A 16149-nucleotide genomic window follows, 5' to 3' on the forward strand; every position below is an offset into this window, starting at 1 on the left:
ACAAAATGAATTAGCAAAATTAAAGAGCTGTTGAAGAGGACAGGCAGCCCTTAATTATTGGTGTTTGCCGATGAATCGATGGATGACTGAATGTTTTTGTTACACTATCTGCATCCACACATCGCACAGAGAACATCCCCACACAGGCTGAACGAAACATCGCCGACAAGGGTTGACTTTGCTGGACAGGCTAGAGAGCAGACATTGAGAAGAGGCAGTCGTTACATGAAAACAACGGTTTAAGCAATGCAACACAAGCAACATGTTAAACAAAACAGTGACGACCAGGTAATCAATAAAAAACACAGTGTCGAACAGGTTCAACAATAGAAACACACTGACAAACGCACCAGACGCCCAGTAGCCTCCGTGCTGCCGGACACACTGGTAGCCTGGTCATCCATGAACGACAGTCACAATTAAACAGGTCTCTCTCTCTCTAGTCCTCGCCAACAACAAAAGCAAACAAACCTATCAATTTGTATCTCAACATCATGTTTGTACATATCATCATCACTTTGTTTTGATTACCGTGTTGTGACTTGAGGTAATGTGTTTATTGCTACTAATTAGTCCGAGGGCTAGATGTAGAAAATTGCTTATTCTGTTGCCACTGGTAAACAACGATTTGTTGATTGCTTTCTCTCTCTCTCTCCAAAGCTTATCACATCCCCCTCGTAACTAAAGACTTGTCTCTGTCGTTACTGTTGATGCATCTGTCATCGCTATTCTCGTTCACCTCTGTCCTCATGGCTGTAGCCTGTGTCTAACAATTTAATCACACTGCATTCAACACTTCCCACGGACAATCGAAGGTTCGTGTGATGAGGCTCAGCACTCAGGGATCAGATGTGACAGTCACGTGGGAGTTATGTTCACAGACCATGACCACACAGCCTCCTTCTCTCTCTCCCACCCCCCGTACCTCAGGCTGTTAGGACTCGCATTTTAATCAAATTAATTTAGAGCACGACATTCTGAAGAGAAGAACTCTGGCTTGAGTGAAATAATGGGGGGCGTGGTGTGTGGTTGTGTGTGTGTGTGTGTGTGTAGTGTGTGTGTGTGGTGTGTGTGTGTGTGTGTGTGTGTGTGGTGTGTGTGTGTGTAAGTGTGGTGTGGTGTGTGTGTGTGTGTGTGTGTGTGTGTGGTGTGTGGTGTGTGTGTGTGTGTAAGTGTGGTGTGTGTGTGTGGTGTGTGTGTGTGTGTGTGTGTGTGTGTGTGTGTGGTGTGTGTGTGTGTGTGTGTGTGTGTGTGTGTGGTGTGTGTGTAAGTGTGGGGTGTGTGTGTGTGTGTGGGTGTGTGTGTGTGTGTGTGTGTGTGTGTGTGTGTGTGTGTGTGTGTGTGTGTGTGTGTGTGTGTGTGTGTGTGTGTGGGTGTGGTGTGTGTGTGTGTGTGGTGTGTGTAAGTGTGGTGTGTAAGTGCGTGTGTGGTGTTGTGTGAGTGGTGTGTGAGGTGTGTGTGTGTGGGATTAGGGGTAAGCATGAGGCAACAGAGCGGGCCACTGTCCTTCTCAGGGCTCATCACTTTGTGCAGGTAGCCACAAGCTGACAGGCCATGATACCCGTCTGGTGATTCCTGCCGACATCAGGGTGAGGTTCTTCAAGTGCCAGCATTGCAGCATTGCAAGAGATTTGAAGATAATGTTGAGATAATGTTGAGATAATGTTGAGACAATATTATGTTGAGATAATGTTGAGACAATATTAAGACAATGTTAAGATAATGTTGAGATAATGTTAAGATAATGTTAAGATAATGTTGAGATAATGTTGAGATAATGTTGAGATAGTGTTGAGACAATATTAAGATAATGTTGAGATAATGTTGAGACAATATTAAGATAATGTTGAGAGTAATGTTGAGACAGTGATGCCGAGGTATGTCGCTGTGATCCTCACCCCACCCTAGCTAGCTGCTGTTCAGCTTTTAACATGAGAATGGTTTCTCAGAGACGATATCCGCATTCAAAAAACAAAACAAAAGTAAATGACAGGAGACACCTGGCTATCTCTGGCACGCATGTATACGAAGTCCTTCCCACCCGACACACGAGTGCACAGGACTGGTGGTCACGAGGCCCGCCGTGACTGGCTGACGTCATCACAAGTCAGGAGAGGGTTTTGTGCAAACCACTGACAGAAGGTTTTGGGTATGTCTATCAGGGTTCACAGACACCCCTGACTGTGTTCAGGACATCAGTGAAACTGTTGTGGACAGACCTAACTTGCTGACATTTCGTTTTTACTGGAATTCTGCATGCAGCGTGTTTTTGTGACACCTGTCACAAGTCGCAAGAACAAATGTGCCGAGCAAACTGTCGTCAAACCTGTCACCGAGAACTTGCCGAGCTCTTGTCGTACCTCCTGTAGTGGTGGGGGTGTCGAGCCTGGAGGTGGGGGAGTTCCCCGCTGCCGGTTGTCTGGCCGGTTGTCTGGCTGTCCGCAGAGCTGTGGCTGCCATGGGAGGTTCTGTGGTGACCCGCCAGTCTTCTCTGGGGCTGTCGGGGGGTGTCTCTGAGTTGACCGTTAGCTGCAGTGTTGTTGTGCTTATGGTTGTTGATATGGATGCTTGCCGTTACATATTGTCTGTCTGCATGCATGTAGGTGTCTCTTGTGTCTTTACCCCGCATTTGCCGTTTTTAATATGCAGGGCCTGTTGCCAAGCAAGGAAATAGTCTGTATTCATCATCATCATCATCATCATCATCATCATCATCATCATCATCATCATCATCATCATCATCATCATCATCATCATCATCATCATCATCATCATGATGAACTTTGTTCCTTTTTACATGTAGCTAATTTATTATTTGTGTTCTCACTTTTCCTCTCTCTGTCCTTCCATGTATTTCTCGCTACTGACGTTGCGTCAGGTGATGACTGGGTCGGAGGCCACTATTGCCAGTACTGCCAGACATGCTGCCAGACAGACCTCGCACCTCCTGCAATGATTGACAGATCACCATCACCACCATCACCGCCACTGCTTGTTTGGATGGACCTGCTTAGAGTGGGTGACAATCACTGCACCTGCCTCGCTTGGTGCCAGTCTGTGGACTCTGCTAGAGGCTGGTGACAGTTGACTGTCACGACCATACAACTCATCGCGCTGTCGGGCGTGACAAAACAACAACAACTGACAATTATTTTAATCACTCTCGAGCTTATTCTTAATTCCGCAGAGAAGAATGAACTCCAGGAAAGTTCCAGACGCCCAGTCATGTTTTATGATTGAAGCTGTAACAAAAGATGTGTCAGGTGAAGTGCATGTTACGTGTGCTCAGCAGTGTGTCACAAGCGTGTCACCAGTGTGCTCAGCTGTGTCATCAACATGTTACGTGTGCTCAGCTGTGTCATCAACATGTTACGTGTGCTCAGCTGTGTCATCAACATGTTACGTGTGCTCAGCTGTGTCATCGTGTGCTCACAGTGTGTCATACACCAGTGTGCTCAGCTGTGTCATCAACATGTTACGTGTGCTCAGCTGTGTCATCAACATGTTACGTGTGCTCAGCAGTGTGTCACAGGCGTGTCACCAGTGTGCTCCGCAGTACATCATCTGTGTATTCTCTGTGTACTGACGTGTAAGCTCATGTGTGTGTTGTCTGTGTGCTCACTGTGCAGTCCTTGTGTCACTTCACCTCTGTGTGTTGTGGTGTTGTGTGCTCATTGTGAAGTTTCAGAAGAAAGATCGCAAAATTAAACCGACTTATAACTAAATGCAGGCGACGAAAACTTGAGGTCACTCGCTTTTAATGACCATTCGTGTGACTTGTATCACACCTGAGGCCCAGCTTCTCTGCCTTCCTGTGGTGTGTGTAAAACACATACATTATACATATATTAATTATATCAAACAACACACACACACACACACGCATGTATATATCTACACCGACTACACGCTCCACTTTCAGTGTGGTCCAGATGATGACAACACGCCTTCAAGAAAACTGTGAGCTTATGATGATTGTACTCACTGCTGCCCTGAGTTTTGCGAGCTTGCCGGACAGGTACGCTACTCTGGTACCTGTGGTCAGTGCCCCTCAGTACTACCTCCACTACCCCACCTCCAGCCCCTCCCCTCGTCACGTGGCCGCTTGCTGGAAGTGCAAAACTGCTCTCGGGCGACCTGTCCGGACGCTGGCAACATCCACCACAGCGGCGGCACAAAGGGCGGCGTCACGTGACCAGGCCACTTCCGCCTGATCAATACAGCGGAAATCAAGCCGCGCGGCCGGCGGCCGCCCCTCGCCTCGTCTTGTTTTCATCTTCTAATTGCCTGATTGGTAGCTCGCAGCGAGCACTTCCGACCATGGCATGGGGGTGCTTGTACCTCCCCCCACCTCCCCTCTTGCTGCGCTCGCTGGCGCCCCCACACGGCGGTGGGACGTGTTTCGTCAAGCAGTTCGCTCCCTTTGCCTCGCCTCCTTCCCCGCGTGTTACAAGCGCCAGCTTTGTTCATCCACAGAGAGAGCGAGACAGGAGATAGGACACCAGAGGACACGATGACACACAGCAGGACAAGACACCAAGAAGACAAGATATGACACGAGATGACAGACAGACATCAGGACCTGAGGCATTGTATTGTAAGTGTTCTCGTGAACAAACACCTATACAGCTATACCTGTACAGCTATACCTATACAAACACCTACACAACTATACCTGTACAAACACCTATACAGCTATACCTGTACAGCTATACCTATACAAACACCTACACAACTATACCTGTACAAACACCTATACAGCTATACCTGTACAAACACTTACACAGCTATACCTATACAAACACCTATACAGCTATACTTATACAAACACCTACACAACTATACCTGTACAAACACCTACACAGCTATACCTATACAAACACCTATACAGCTATACCTTATACAAACACCTACACGGCTATACCTGTACAAACACCTACACAGCTATACCTATGTACAGCTAGCCTGTACAAAACACCTATACAGCTATACAAACACCTACATATACCTGTACACAGCTATATACCTGTACAAACACAAACTAGCTACTGTACCTGTACAAAACTATACAGCTACCAGCTCTATACCTACTACACTACACTGTACAAACCTATAGCTATAAGTACCACCTATACAGCTATACTAATACACACTACCTGTACCAGCATAGCTATACAAACACCTACACAGCTACAAACCTCTAGCTGTACCTAGCTACAGCTACCTGTCTCTATACCTGTACAAACACCTACACAGCCTGTAAGTTTCAAACAGCGAGTCAACAGGGGCTGGCGACCCCTTCAATCTATTTCCTTCATTCCTTATGGGAAAAATGTTTCGGATCATTGTGTCCACAAGGGATTGCGGTCGTTAATTCTAGGCTACAAGGTGTAGCCGCTACCTGTCTAAGCTACCAGTCTAGGCTACAATGTATAGCCGCTACCTGTCTAGGCTACAAGGTGTAGCCGCTACCTGTCTAAGCTACCTGTCTAGGCTACAAGTTATAGGTGTAGCCGCTACCTGTCTAGGCTACAAGGTGTCGCCGCTACCTGTCTAGGCTACAGCTATTGCTCAGGCTACACCTCTACACACCTGTTGACAAAAGCATTGCTACAAAAGGTGAGCTATGCTGTGCGCTACAATATGACAAAACATATTATCACCTGGCCATCAACCTGTTTGTTTCCATTAAAGTCTGAACAGACAATCGTCAGCAGACGTCAACCGCTCACCGACGTCACGTGACTGTTCACAGTCTCTGTCTTTCTAAAGTATTTGTTCACACATATATATGCACGCACGTATGTACAAATGCTCGATGTGGTGACTGTTGTACGTTTATACATAATATTGAGTGTGGCGACTGTTGGCTGGCACACACGCGCTCACGTAGTGTGGTGACTGTGACGTGTTACATGTTGTGGTCACCTGGACTCAGTGTGCAAGATGACCAGCAAATGGCGATGCTGTCTACTGCCTGTGTGACGTGCCCTGTGATGTGATGTGTGTAAAATGCTGTGACTGGTGTAATGTATGCAAAGAGAAGTGTACAGTATTATAACGGACGTATCCGCACATGTGACATGCTCAGTAATCCAATGCATGTAACCGTATCTGTCACATGCTCCGTAATCGCAATCCCATGTACGTAGTCATAATGTGACATAGTGCCCAAGCCCTGTACACGTCACGTGCTCAGTATTTCAAAAGACGTAGCGAGCCCTGTACACGTGACGTCACACGCTCAGTATTTCAAAAGACGTAGCGAGCCCTGTACACGTGACGTCACTCTCAGTATTTCAAAAGACGTAGCCGAGTCCTGTGTCGCACGTTAGCTTGGTGTGCATGATGCATGATGGGAGTTCCGTCCGTCAGTAAGAGTAGAGTAGCACGCCAACAACCTCCCCACGCACGTGCGACATGTAGGACGTAGTGCGCATTCCCTGCTGCCATTGCGCGTTGTGCGTGGTGTGAGGGCCGCTGGAGATGCGCAGATACACAGGTTTGCAGGTGTCAGGTGTACAGGTGTGGCGTTGTACAAATGTACAGGTGTACAAGCCAGTTCACACCCTGACCTATGGGGCAGCCTGTAGGTGCGTTGTAGACCTATCAGCGGGGCAGGACACACCCGCCAATGCCAGGGTGCGCAGTCCATAGCCACGAGACGTCACACGCCACGTGCAGTGAAAACCATTCATCCAAACGCTGGCCGCAGTACGAGAGCCGAGTACGTTGCTCGTCGTGCGCGCGCCTCAGCCCACAACCAAGCCGCTTGCTGTCGGGGGGTGTGGGGGTGTGTGGGGGGTGTGTGGGGTGTGTGTGGGGTGTGTGGGGGGTGAGTGGGAGTGGTGCACGTGCCGTCTGTAAGGCGCGAGAGAGAGAGAGCTGCCGGCGTGAAGGAAATGAGGAGGGCGGGGAGGATGGAGGATGGGCTGCTGCCAGTGGGGAGCTACTTCCTCTCTGGCCGCTGATTGGCTGCTGGCCGGTGCCCGCCACGTCGTCCGTTACACCGCCTCAGCAGGAGGCGTCACGTGACACGGAGGGCAGGGCCCACACCTCGGCCTTATAGCCACTGGCTTCCCAGCGGCGTTTGTGTGAGTGAGGCTGGCTGGCGGGACTGAGATGACAGGATGACCGCGCACAGCTGACGTACTCTGCTTCACTCTCCCCCCCCCCCACGTCCCGTACCCCGAGCTGCTGATGTTTGTCCATAAACCCACAGACAAACCCACAGACAAGCAGGACCACACACGAACCATCAACAACAGCGCCCAGTGTGTGTTGCTATCACTGCCAGTCTCTTGCGAGTGGAGCTTGGAGCACAGTTCCACTTTTGTCTAACGGTCACAGCCACACACACTGTCGTGCAAGTGTGCAAATCAAACTTTACAACTCCTTTGGCTTTTTTTGGTGGCGTTAAAATGTGTGAGTGAAATGACGGAGAGAACGATAAAGGGATGGAGGGTAGAGAGAGATATCGGATGAAAGAGGGATATATATAGAGAGAGATGACAAGTGGAATAATCCTGACAGCTATATATAGAGAGATGACAAGTGGAATAATCCTGACAGCTATATATATAGAGACGACAAGTGGAATAATCCTGACAGAAGTGAAAGACCAGAGACGCAGCATAGAAGTTACTATTAAAAATAGAACTGCCTAAAAACAATACACTAGATTGCATAGAAGCACATTCATACCCTCACCAAGATACTGATACCCTCGCCCAGACACTGATACCCTCACTCAGACACTGATACCCTCACTCAGACACTGATACCCTCACCAGACACTGATACCCTCACTCAGTCATTTATACCCTCACCCAGACACTGATACCCTCACCTAGACACTGATATCCTCACTCAATCATTTATACCCTCACTCAGACACTCGTACCCTCACTCAGACACTGATACCCTCACTCAGACACTGATACCCTCACTCAGACACTGATACCCTCACCAGACACTGATACCCTCACTCAGTCATTTATACCCTCACCCAGACACTGATACCCTCACCTAGACACTGATACCCTCACTCAGTCATTTATACCCTCACCCAGACACTTGTACCCTCACCCAGACACTGATATCCTCACTCAATCATTTATACCCTCACTCAGACACTCGTACCCTCACTCAGACACTGATACCCTCACTCAGACACTGATACCCTCACTCAGACACTGATACCCTCACTCAGTCATTTATACCCTCACCCAGACACTGATACCCTCACCTAGACACTGATACCCTCACTCAGTCATTTATACCCTCACCCAGACACTTGTACCCTCACTCAGACACTGATACCCTCACTCAGTCATTTATACCCTCACCCAGACACTGATACCCTCACCTAGACACTGATACCCTCACTCAGTCATTATACCCTCACCAGACACTTGTACCCTCACCCAGACACTGATACCCTCACCTAGACACTGATACCCTCACTCAGTCATTTATACCCTCACCCAGACACTCGTACCCTCACTCAGACACTGATACCCTCACTCAGACACTTGTACCCTCACTCAGACACTGATACCCTCACTCAGACACTTGTACCCTCACTCAGACACTTGTACCCTCACTCAGACACTGATACCCTCACCCAGACACTCGTACCCTCACTCAGTCAATCGTACCCTGACACTCATACCCCATGTTGACAACACTCCCCTCCGTCTGCTTGTTTTGACAGAGGCCAAAGTGATTGCAGGTAAACATTGCATCAGTCATCAGAGGTAAACAACGCCAGGTAATGACAGGTGGGCAGACATCGTGCTGGACCACACCGTTGGAAATGCTGGCGGCCTGTGTGTTGGTGAGGACAAAGGTCGCCACGCATGCCTCAGGTCCAGCGGCTCACGGAATGCAGACAACCCTAACCCTAACCCTAACCCAGACGGTCCGGTCGGCATCTGCTCGCTGAGCTCAATTAATTAATTAATGAGCTTGATTAGCTGGTCACTTCGGATGCCTAGCAAGTCACACCGGGTACGTCACAGTTGAGCTGAGGTATCAGGTGTTCAGGTAGCTGGCTGCTGATCTCAGGTAACTTTTATCTCAATTGCAGGTGAGATCAGCAATGAACCATGTGAGTGAGTTCAGGTGTGAGATCGCAGACTACAGCATTCCATCCCATAATTTAGCTGCTGAGTCCCTGTCACTAGCAGGCGACGATGTTTCGTAGCTGTTCACGTGCTGAGTAGCTGTTTACAAACTGCCATGGAGTACTGTAGTGTGCCGCAGTGGTGACGTAGTGTGACGCAGCGTGACGTAGTGTGCCGCAGTGTGCTCTATGTGTGACGTAGTGTGCTCTATGTGTGACGTAGTGTGCAGCACCGAGAGGTGCTAGGGATGATTAGACAGTTACCAATGGACGCCACACACCAGGGCGCGAGAGCAGATCGTGCAGGTCTCGCCCAACGCACGTTGTCGTCTCGTGGCTTCCCGGCCCTCGTGCAGTCGCCACCACAAGACCGTCTGGCAGCAGCTGTCCAGCTGTCAGCAGCTGCATGACGAGACCGCCGCACCTGATGACGTGGACTAACAGGAGGAGTTAGCACAGGCTGTCAAGAGGAAATAACTCTGGTGTTGTCATCACTTACAGACTTCTCCACTTCGCAGGACATGGCAGTCGTCTGCCCTTGGCCGTACAAGAGTATCAAGATGTTTTCCCATTTGTCTCAGTGCTTGCCGAGCCGACAGATGAGCGAGAGCTGCTTGAGGTGGGTCTGTGGTGAGTGGGTGGGTGCATGGAGCCACTCCCCTCACTCCCCTCACTCCCCTCCCCTCACTCCCCTTCACTCCCCTCCCCTCACTCCCCTCACTCTGGCGGCGGCGCTCGTTCAGATGTTTGCAGACATCGTCTGCCATAAACCTCTTCATTGGCTTGCATGCAACACGTGCGCTTCATATGCACGCACCTGCACGTGTAGGTAGAGTGAAAGGGTCTCATAGAGTAGCGGCTACGGCAGTGAACTGTAAGTGGTTCAGCGTGTCTAAGACAGGACTGATGGAAGGCGGACCCCAGCCTTCTCCTTTCGCCACTTTTTTAGCTCCCCTGATGGTTCCTGGGTGGGCAGGGGGGAGGAGATGACACCTGGAGCAGGAGACCGTTCCCTCCAAGACAGAGGCTATGGTGGCTCCCCCTCCTCCCCTCTCTTTCAGGCGTGTGTAGATGTAACGGGTGTGTGTGTGTCAATCGTACAGGGTATCACGTGTAGATGTGTGTAACTGTATACTTGTAGGTAGCGCATGTAGATGTGAGTAGAGGTTTGTGTGTAGATGTGTGTAGAGGTTTGTTTTTAGATGTGTGTAGAGGTTTGTGTGTAGATGTGTGTAGAGGTTTGTGTGTAGATGTGTGTAGAGGTTTGTGTGTAGATGTGTGTAGAGGTTTGTTTTTAGATGTGAGTAGAGGTTTGTGTGTAGATGTGTGTAGAGGTTTGTTTTTAGATGTGTGTAGAGGTTTGTGTGTAGATGTGTGTAGAGGTTTGTGTGTAGATGTGTGTAGAGGTTTGTGTGTAGAGCGTTTGTGTGTGTGTGTAGATGTGTTGTAGATGTGTGTAGAGTTGTGTAGATGTGTGTAGAGTTTGTGTGTAGAGTTTGTGTTGTAGATGTGTGTAGGGTTTGTGTGGTAGATGTGTGTAGAGTGTGTGTTTTTAGATGTGTGTAGAGGTTTGTGTGTAGATGTGTGTAGAAGTTGTAGATGTGGTTTGTTGTTAGATGTGTGTAGAGGTTTGTGTGTAGATGTGTGTAGAGTTTGTTTTTAGATGTGTGTAGAGGTTTGATGTGTGTAGATGTGTGTAAGGTTGCTGTTGTGTGTAGATGTGTGTAGTTTGTGTGTAGATGTGTTGTAGATGTGTGTAGATGTGTGTTGTTGTGTAGATGGTGTAGAGGTTGTGTTGTGTAGAGGTTTGTGTGTTGTGTGTAGAGGTTTGGTGTGTAGATGTGTGTAGAGGTTTGTGTGTAGGTGTGTGTAGAGGTTTGTGTGTAGAGGCCTTTGTATCAACGCGTTAACATGTGATATTCGTGACCACCTCGGTGAGTTGTTGTTTGGATTGTGCTTTGACATGGTGAGAGCCTGTTCTCATGTCTCACTCACGTGACCGGCGCGCGCACATGTGCGCCATCCGCTCTGCTCGCGGCCTTGAGTGCAGCGCCGCCCCTCTCCTTTAATTGCGGGGTGACGATTCCTTGATTGTCTCCCCTCATTACGAGCTGCGATGGTGAGGTGGCGTTAGTGAGGCTGGGTGAGCTGTGCGCGAGCTGTGCGCGAGCTGCCGTCTCTGTCTAATTACAACAACTAGCACGTGATGGCCTCCGCTGATTGTTTGCAGTCCCTGGAGGACGTGGAGCAGGTCGCCATGCTGCAGCCTGGGACAGGCCTGGAGACGACCGGTGGCTGTTCCAGAGACGATTAGAGTCAGCAGGCAGATGTGGAGACTAATCTTCACCGGGCTAATGACCACTTCTTTGTGCTGGAAACGTGGAGACGACTAGTAACTGTACCCCTCGTCACACAGCTTGGCACAGACTACTCACTGTGTCCGAGACCCTGGTGGACGAGGCTTGTCCATGAGGTTGAGGTCAAGTGTCTAAGACAGGACACTGGCAACACATGACCTCTTCCAGGACACTCGTCTGTTATGGTGTGGGCAATACACATACACCGGCATTAGAGGGTAGCGACAACCTGCAGGGTCGTCAGATTAGTGTCACCAGACGCCATGTTTTTTGTCACCAGACGTCAGATTAGTGTCACTAGACGCCATGTTTTTTGTCACCAGACGTCAGATTAGTGTCACTAGACGCCATGTTTTTTGTCACCAGACGTCAGATTAGTGTCACTAGACGCCATGTTTTTTGTCACCAGACGTCAGATTAGTGTCACCAGACGCCATGTTCTTGTCACCAGACGTCAGATTAGTGTCACCAGACGCCATGTTTCTTGTCACCAGACGTCAGATTAGTGGTCACTAGACGCCATGTTTTATCACCAGACGTCAGATTAGTGTCACCAGACGCCATGTTCTTGTCACCAGACGTCAGATTAGTGTCACCAGACGCCATGTTCTTGTCACCAGACGTCAGATTAGTGTCACTAGACGCCATGTTTTTTGTCACCAGACGTCAGATTAGTGTCACCAGACGCCATGTTCTTGTCACCAGACGTCAGATTAGTGTCACCAGACGCCATGTTCTTGTCACCAGACGTCAGATTAGTGTCACTAGACGCCATGTTTTTGTCAACCAGACGTCAGATTAGTGTCACCAGACGTCAGATTAGTGTCACCAGACGCCATGTTCTTGTCACCAGACGTCAGATTAGTGTCACTAGACGCCATGTTTTTATCACCAGACGTCAGATTAGTGTCACCAGACGCCATGTTCTCTTGTCACCAGACGTCAGATTAGTGTCACTAGACGCCATGTTTTTTGTCACCAGACGTCAGATTAGTGTCACCAGACGTCAGATTAGTGTCACCAGACGCCATGTTCTTGTCACCAGACGTCAGATTAGTGTCACTAGACGCCATGTTTTTATCACCAGACGTCAGATTAGTGTCACTAGATGCCATGTTTTTTGTCACCAGACGTCAGATTAGTGTCACCAGACGCCATGTTCTTGTCACCAGACGTCAATTGTGTCACTAGACGCCATGTTTTTATCACCAGACGTCAGATTAGTGTCACCAGACGCCATGTTCTTGTTACCAGACGTCAGATTAGTGTCACTAGCGCCATGTTTTTTGTCACCAGACGTCAGATTAGTGTCACAGACGCCATGTTCTTTCACCAGACGTCAGATTAGTGTCACTAGATGCCAATGTTTTTTGTCACCAGACGTCAGATTAGTGTCACCAGACGCATGTTCTTGTCACCAGACGTCAGATTAGTGTCACTAGATGCCATGTTTTTTGTCACCAGACGTCAGATTAGTGTCACCAGACGCCATGTTCTTGTCACCAGACGTCAGATTAGTGTCACTAGACGCCATGTTTTTATCACCAGACGTCAGATTAGTGTCACCAGACGCCATGTTCTTGTCACCAGACGTCAGATTAGTGTCACTAGACGCCATGTTTTTTGTCACCAGACGTCAGATTAGTGTCACCAGACGCCATGTTCTTGTCACCAGACGTCAGATTAGTGTCACTAGACGCCATGTTTTTATCACCAGACGTCAGATTAGTGTCACTAGATGCCATGTTTTTTGTCACCAGACGTCAGATTAGTGTCACCAGACGCCATGTTCTTGTCACCAGACGTCAGATTAGTGTCACTAGACGCCATGTTTTTATCACCAGACGTCAGATTAGTGTCACTGGACGCCATGTTCTTGTCACCTGACGTGGTATGTCACCCGAGGCTGTCATGTTGGGGTCACTGCTAGTGGCAGTCACAAAGCAACCATCTGCTGGCTCACTTGCACGTGAAGGTGATGGGATTATTATGGGATTTCTCCAACGTCATCAGCCAGCCCTCGGGAGGGCAGGAACAGACGGTGGGTGGAAGGGGCAGAGAGTAGTGTCAGGGGAGGTAAGGGGTGAGGAGATTAATTGGAAATGATATGGTCTCCCCTTTTGTTCTCACCGCCAGCTTCAGCAGATTACCGCGCGCTGCAAAATGACATTTCTGGTGTGGTGCGCATGCGCTGAAGGACACGGTGTCTGCACACTGACAGGGTGTCAGACAGGACAAAAAGGACAGCGAGTGAACGTCAGCAGGACACACAGTGTCTGATATATTAGTGTCTCAGGCATATTAGTGTCTGTGTCTCTATATTATAAGCTCAAGGAATAACAAAACAAAACGAAGCAGACCACGATAAGGCTACAGCTACACCATGATAGGGCTACAGGTACAGGGTTACAGGTACAGGGCTACAGTTACACCATGATAGGGCTACAGATACAGGGCTACAGTTACACCATGATAGGGCTTACAGGTACAGGGTTACAGGTACACCATGATAGGGCTACAGGTACAGGGTTACAGGTACAGGGCTACAGTTACACCATGATAGGGCTACAGGTACAGGGTTACAGGTACAGGGCTACAGTTACACCATGATAGGGCTACAGGTACAGGGTTACAGGTACACCATGATAGGGCTACAGGTACAGGGTTACAGGTACAGGGCTACAGTTACACCATGATAGGGCTACAGGTACAGGGCTACAGTTACACCATGATAGGGTTACAGGTACAGGGCTACAGTTACACCATGATAGGGCTACAGGTACAGGGCTACAGGTACACAGGTACAAGATGACAGGTATCCAGTGAGACGGTTGTAGTACATGGAGGAGAGAGCAGACACCTTGCAGATTTGCCTCTGACTTGTGTGAGGGCCTTGACACAACAGCTGTCGTCAGGTGCAAATAAACACACAATAACATACAATAAACATACAATAACATACAATAAACACACAATAACATACAATAACATACAATAAACATACAATAACATACAATAAACATACAATAACATCACAAAGCTAACAGTCTCTGCGTCAAATGAAATCAAATGTCTTGTTGAAGTTTTGTTCACGTGATCAGTGCTGTCAGCTGTCATTACTGCAGTCAACATTCCGGATGTCCACATGTCTGAAGCTGTCATCGAACTCTGTTGAGGGCAGAATATATCACGTGACTTCAGCAAGCAAAGACATTGAAATGTTTATGCAAAGCAATGAGAAGAAGTCCGGCAGACGTGCATACACTGTGTGCGCCATGTGCATGGAGACAGACAGCAACATCCGCCATGATGCATGTTGAGTCCATCAAACCCCACACTCACTCCATCTGTCCTTACATGTGCTCGTCTACATCGTCTGCCTCCACATCAGCAGGACCCCCACCCTGACCCTAACCCCACGACCGATGCTGTCTGACGTCAGGCTGTCCGCTCGCCGTCAGGTGCTTGTACAGGTAAGTTGTGAAGGTGAGACGAGTCTGCTGAGACATGTCCACGTGATGGAGATGTTCCCTCGCCACTGTTGTGACGCTGTCTGTGCGCGTGACAGATGTGAAGACAGCTGAGTGTATCCCCATCCCCCACCCCCGCTTTAAGACTTTCATCCTCCGCTGAGGCAAACGGACTTTTGAACGTGGAAAATAAACGTGGACATGGGCACACTACAGAGAGAGAGAGAGGGAGGGAGAGAAGGAGGGAGAGGGCAGATGGCGGTACGTGTGGTCTGTATGCCTGTGGACGTGTGTGTGTGTGTGGTATGTACGTATGTGTGCGTGCGCGCCTGTTGACGTGTGTGTCTGTGTGTGCGTGTTTGTGTTTGAGAATGTGAAAAGCCTTTTCGCTTCTTCATTGGAATCGCTGTTCATTGCAGACTTCCTTTTCTCTCTCCCTCCACGTGCACCTGCCTGCTTTTGGTCAAGCATTAGTACAACAGGTTGTTAGTGCTGTTTGTGCTATCACAAGGTGTTAGTGCTGTCTGTACTATCACAAGGTGTTAGTGCTGTCTGTACTATCACAAGGTGTTAGTGCTGTCTGTACTATCACAAGCTGTTAGTGCTGTCTGTGCTATCACAAGGTGTTAGTGCTGTCTGTACTATCACAAGGTGTTAGTGCTGTCTGTACTATCACAAGGTGTTAGTGCTGTCTGTACTATCACAAGGTGTTAGTGCTGTCTGTACTATCACAAGGTGTTAGTGCTGTCTGTACTATCACAAGGTGTTAGTGTTGTCTGTACTATCACAAGGTGTTAGTGCTGTCTGTACTATCACAAGGTGTTAGTGTTGTCTGTACTATCACAAGGTGTTAGTGTTGTCTGTACTATCACAAGGTGTTAGTGTTGTCTGTACTATCACAAGGTGTTAGTGCCGTCTGTACTATCACAAGGTGTTAGTGCTGTTTGTACTATCACAAGGTGTTAGTGCTGTTTGTACTATCACAAGGTGTCTGTGCTATCACAAGCTGTTAGTGCTGTCTGTACTTTCACAAGGTGTTAGTGATGTCTGTACTATCACAAGGTGTTAGTGCTGTCTGTACTATCACAAGGTGTTAGTGTTGTCTGTACTATCACAAGGTGTTAGTGCCGTCTGTACTATCACAAGGTGTAAGTGTTGTCTGTACTATCACAAGGTGTTAGTGCTGTCTGTGCTA

The sequence above is a fragment of the Pomacea canaliculata genome, linkage group LG3, assembly GCF_003073045.1.
Source record: "Pomacea canaliculata isolate SZHN2017 linkage group LG3, ASM307304v1, whole genome shotgun sequence".
NCBI lineage: Eukaryota > Metazoa > Mollusca > Gastropoda > Architaenioglossa > Ampullariidae > Pomacea > Pomacea canaliculata.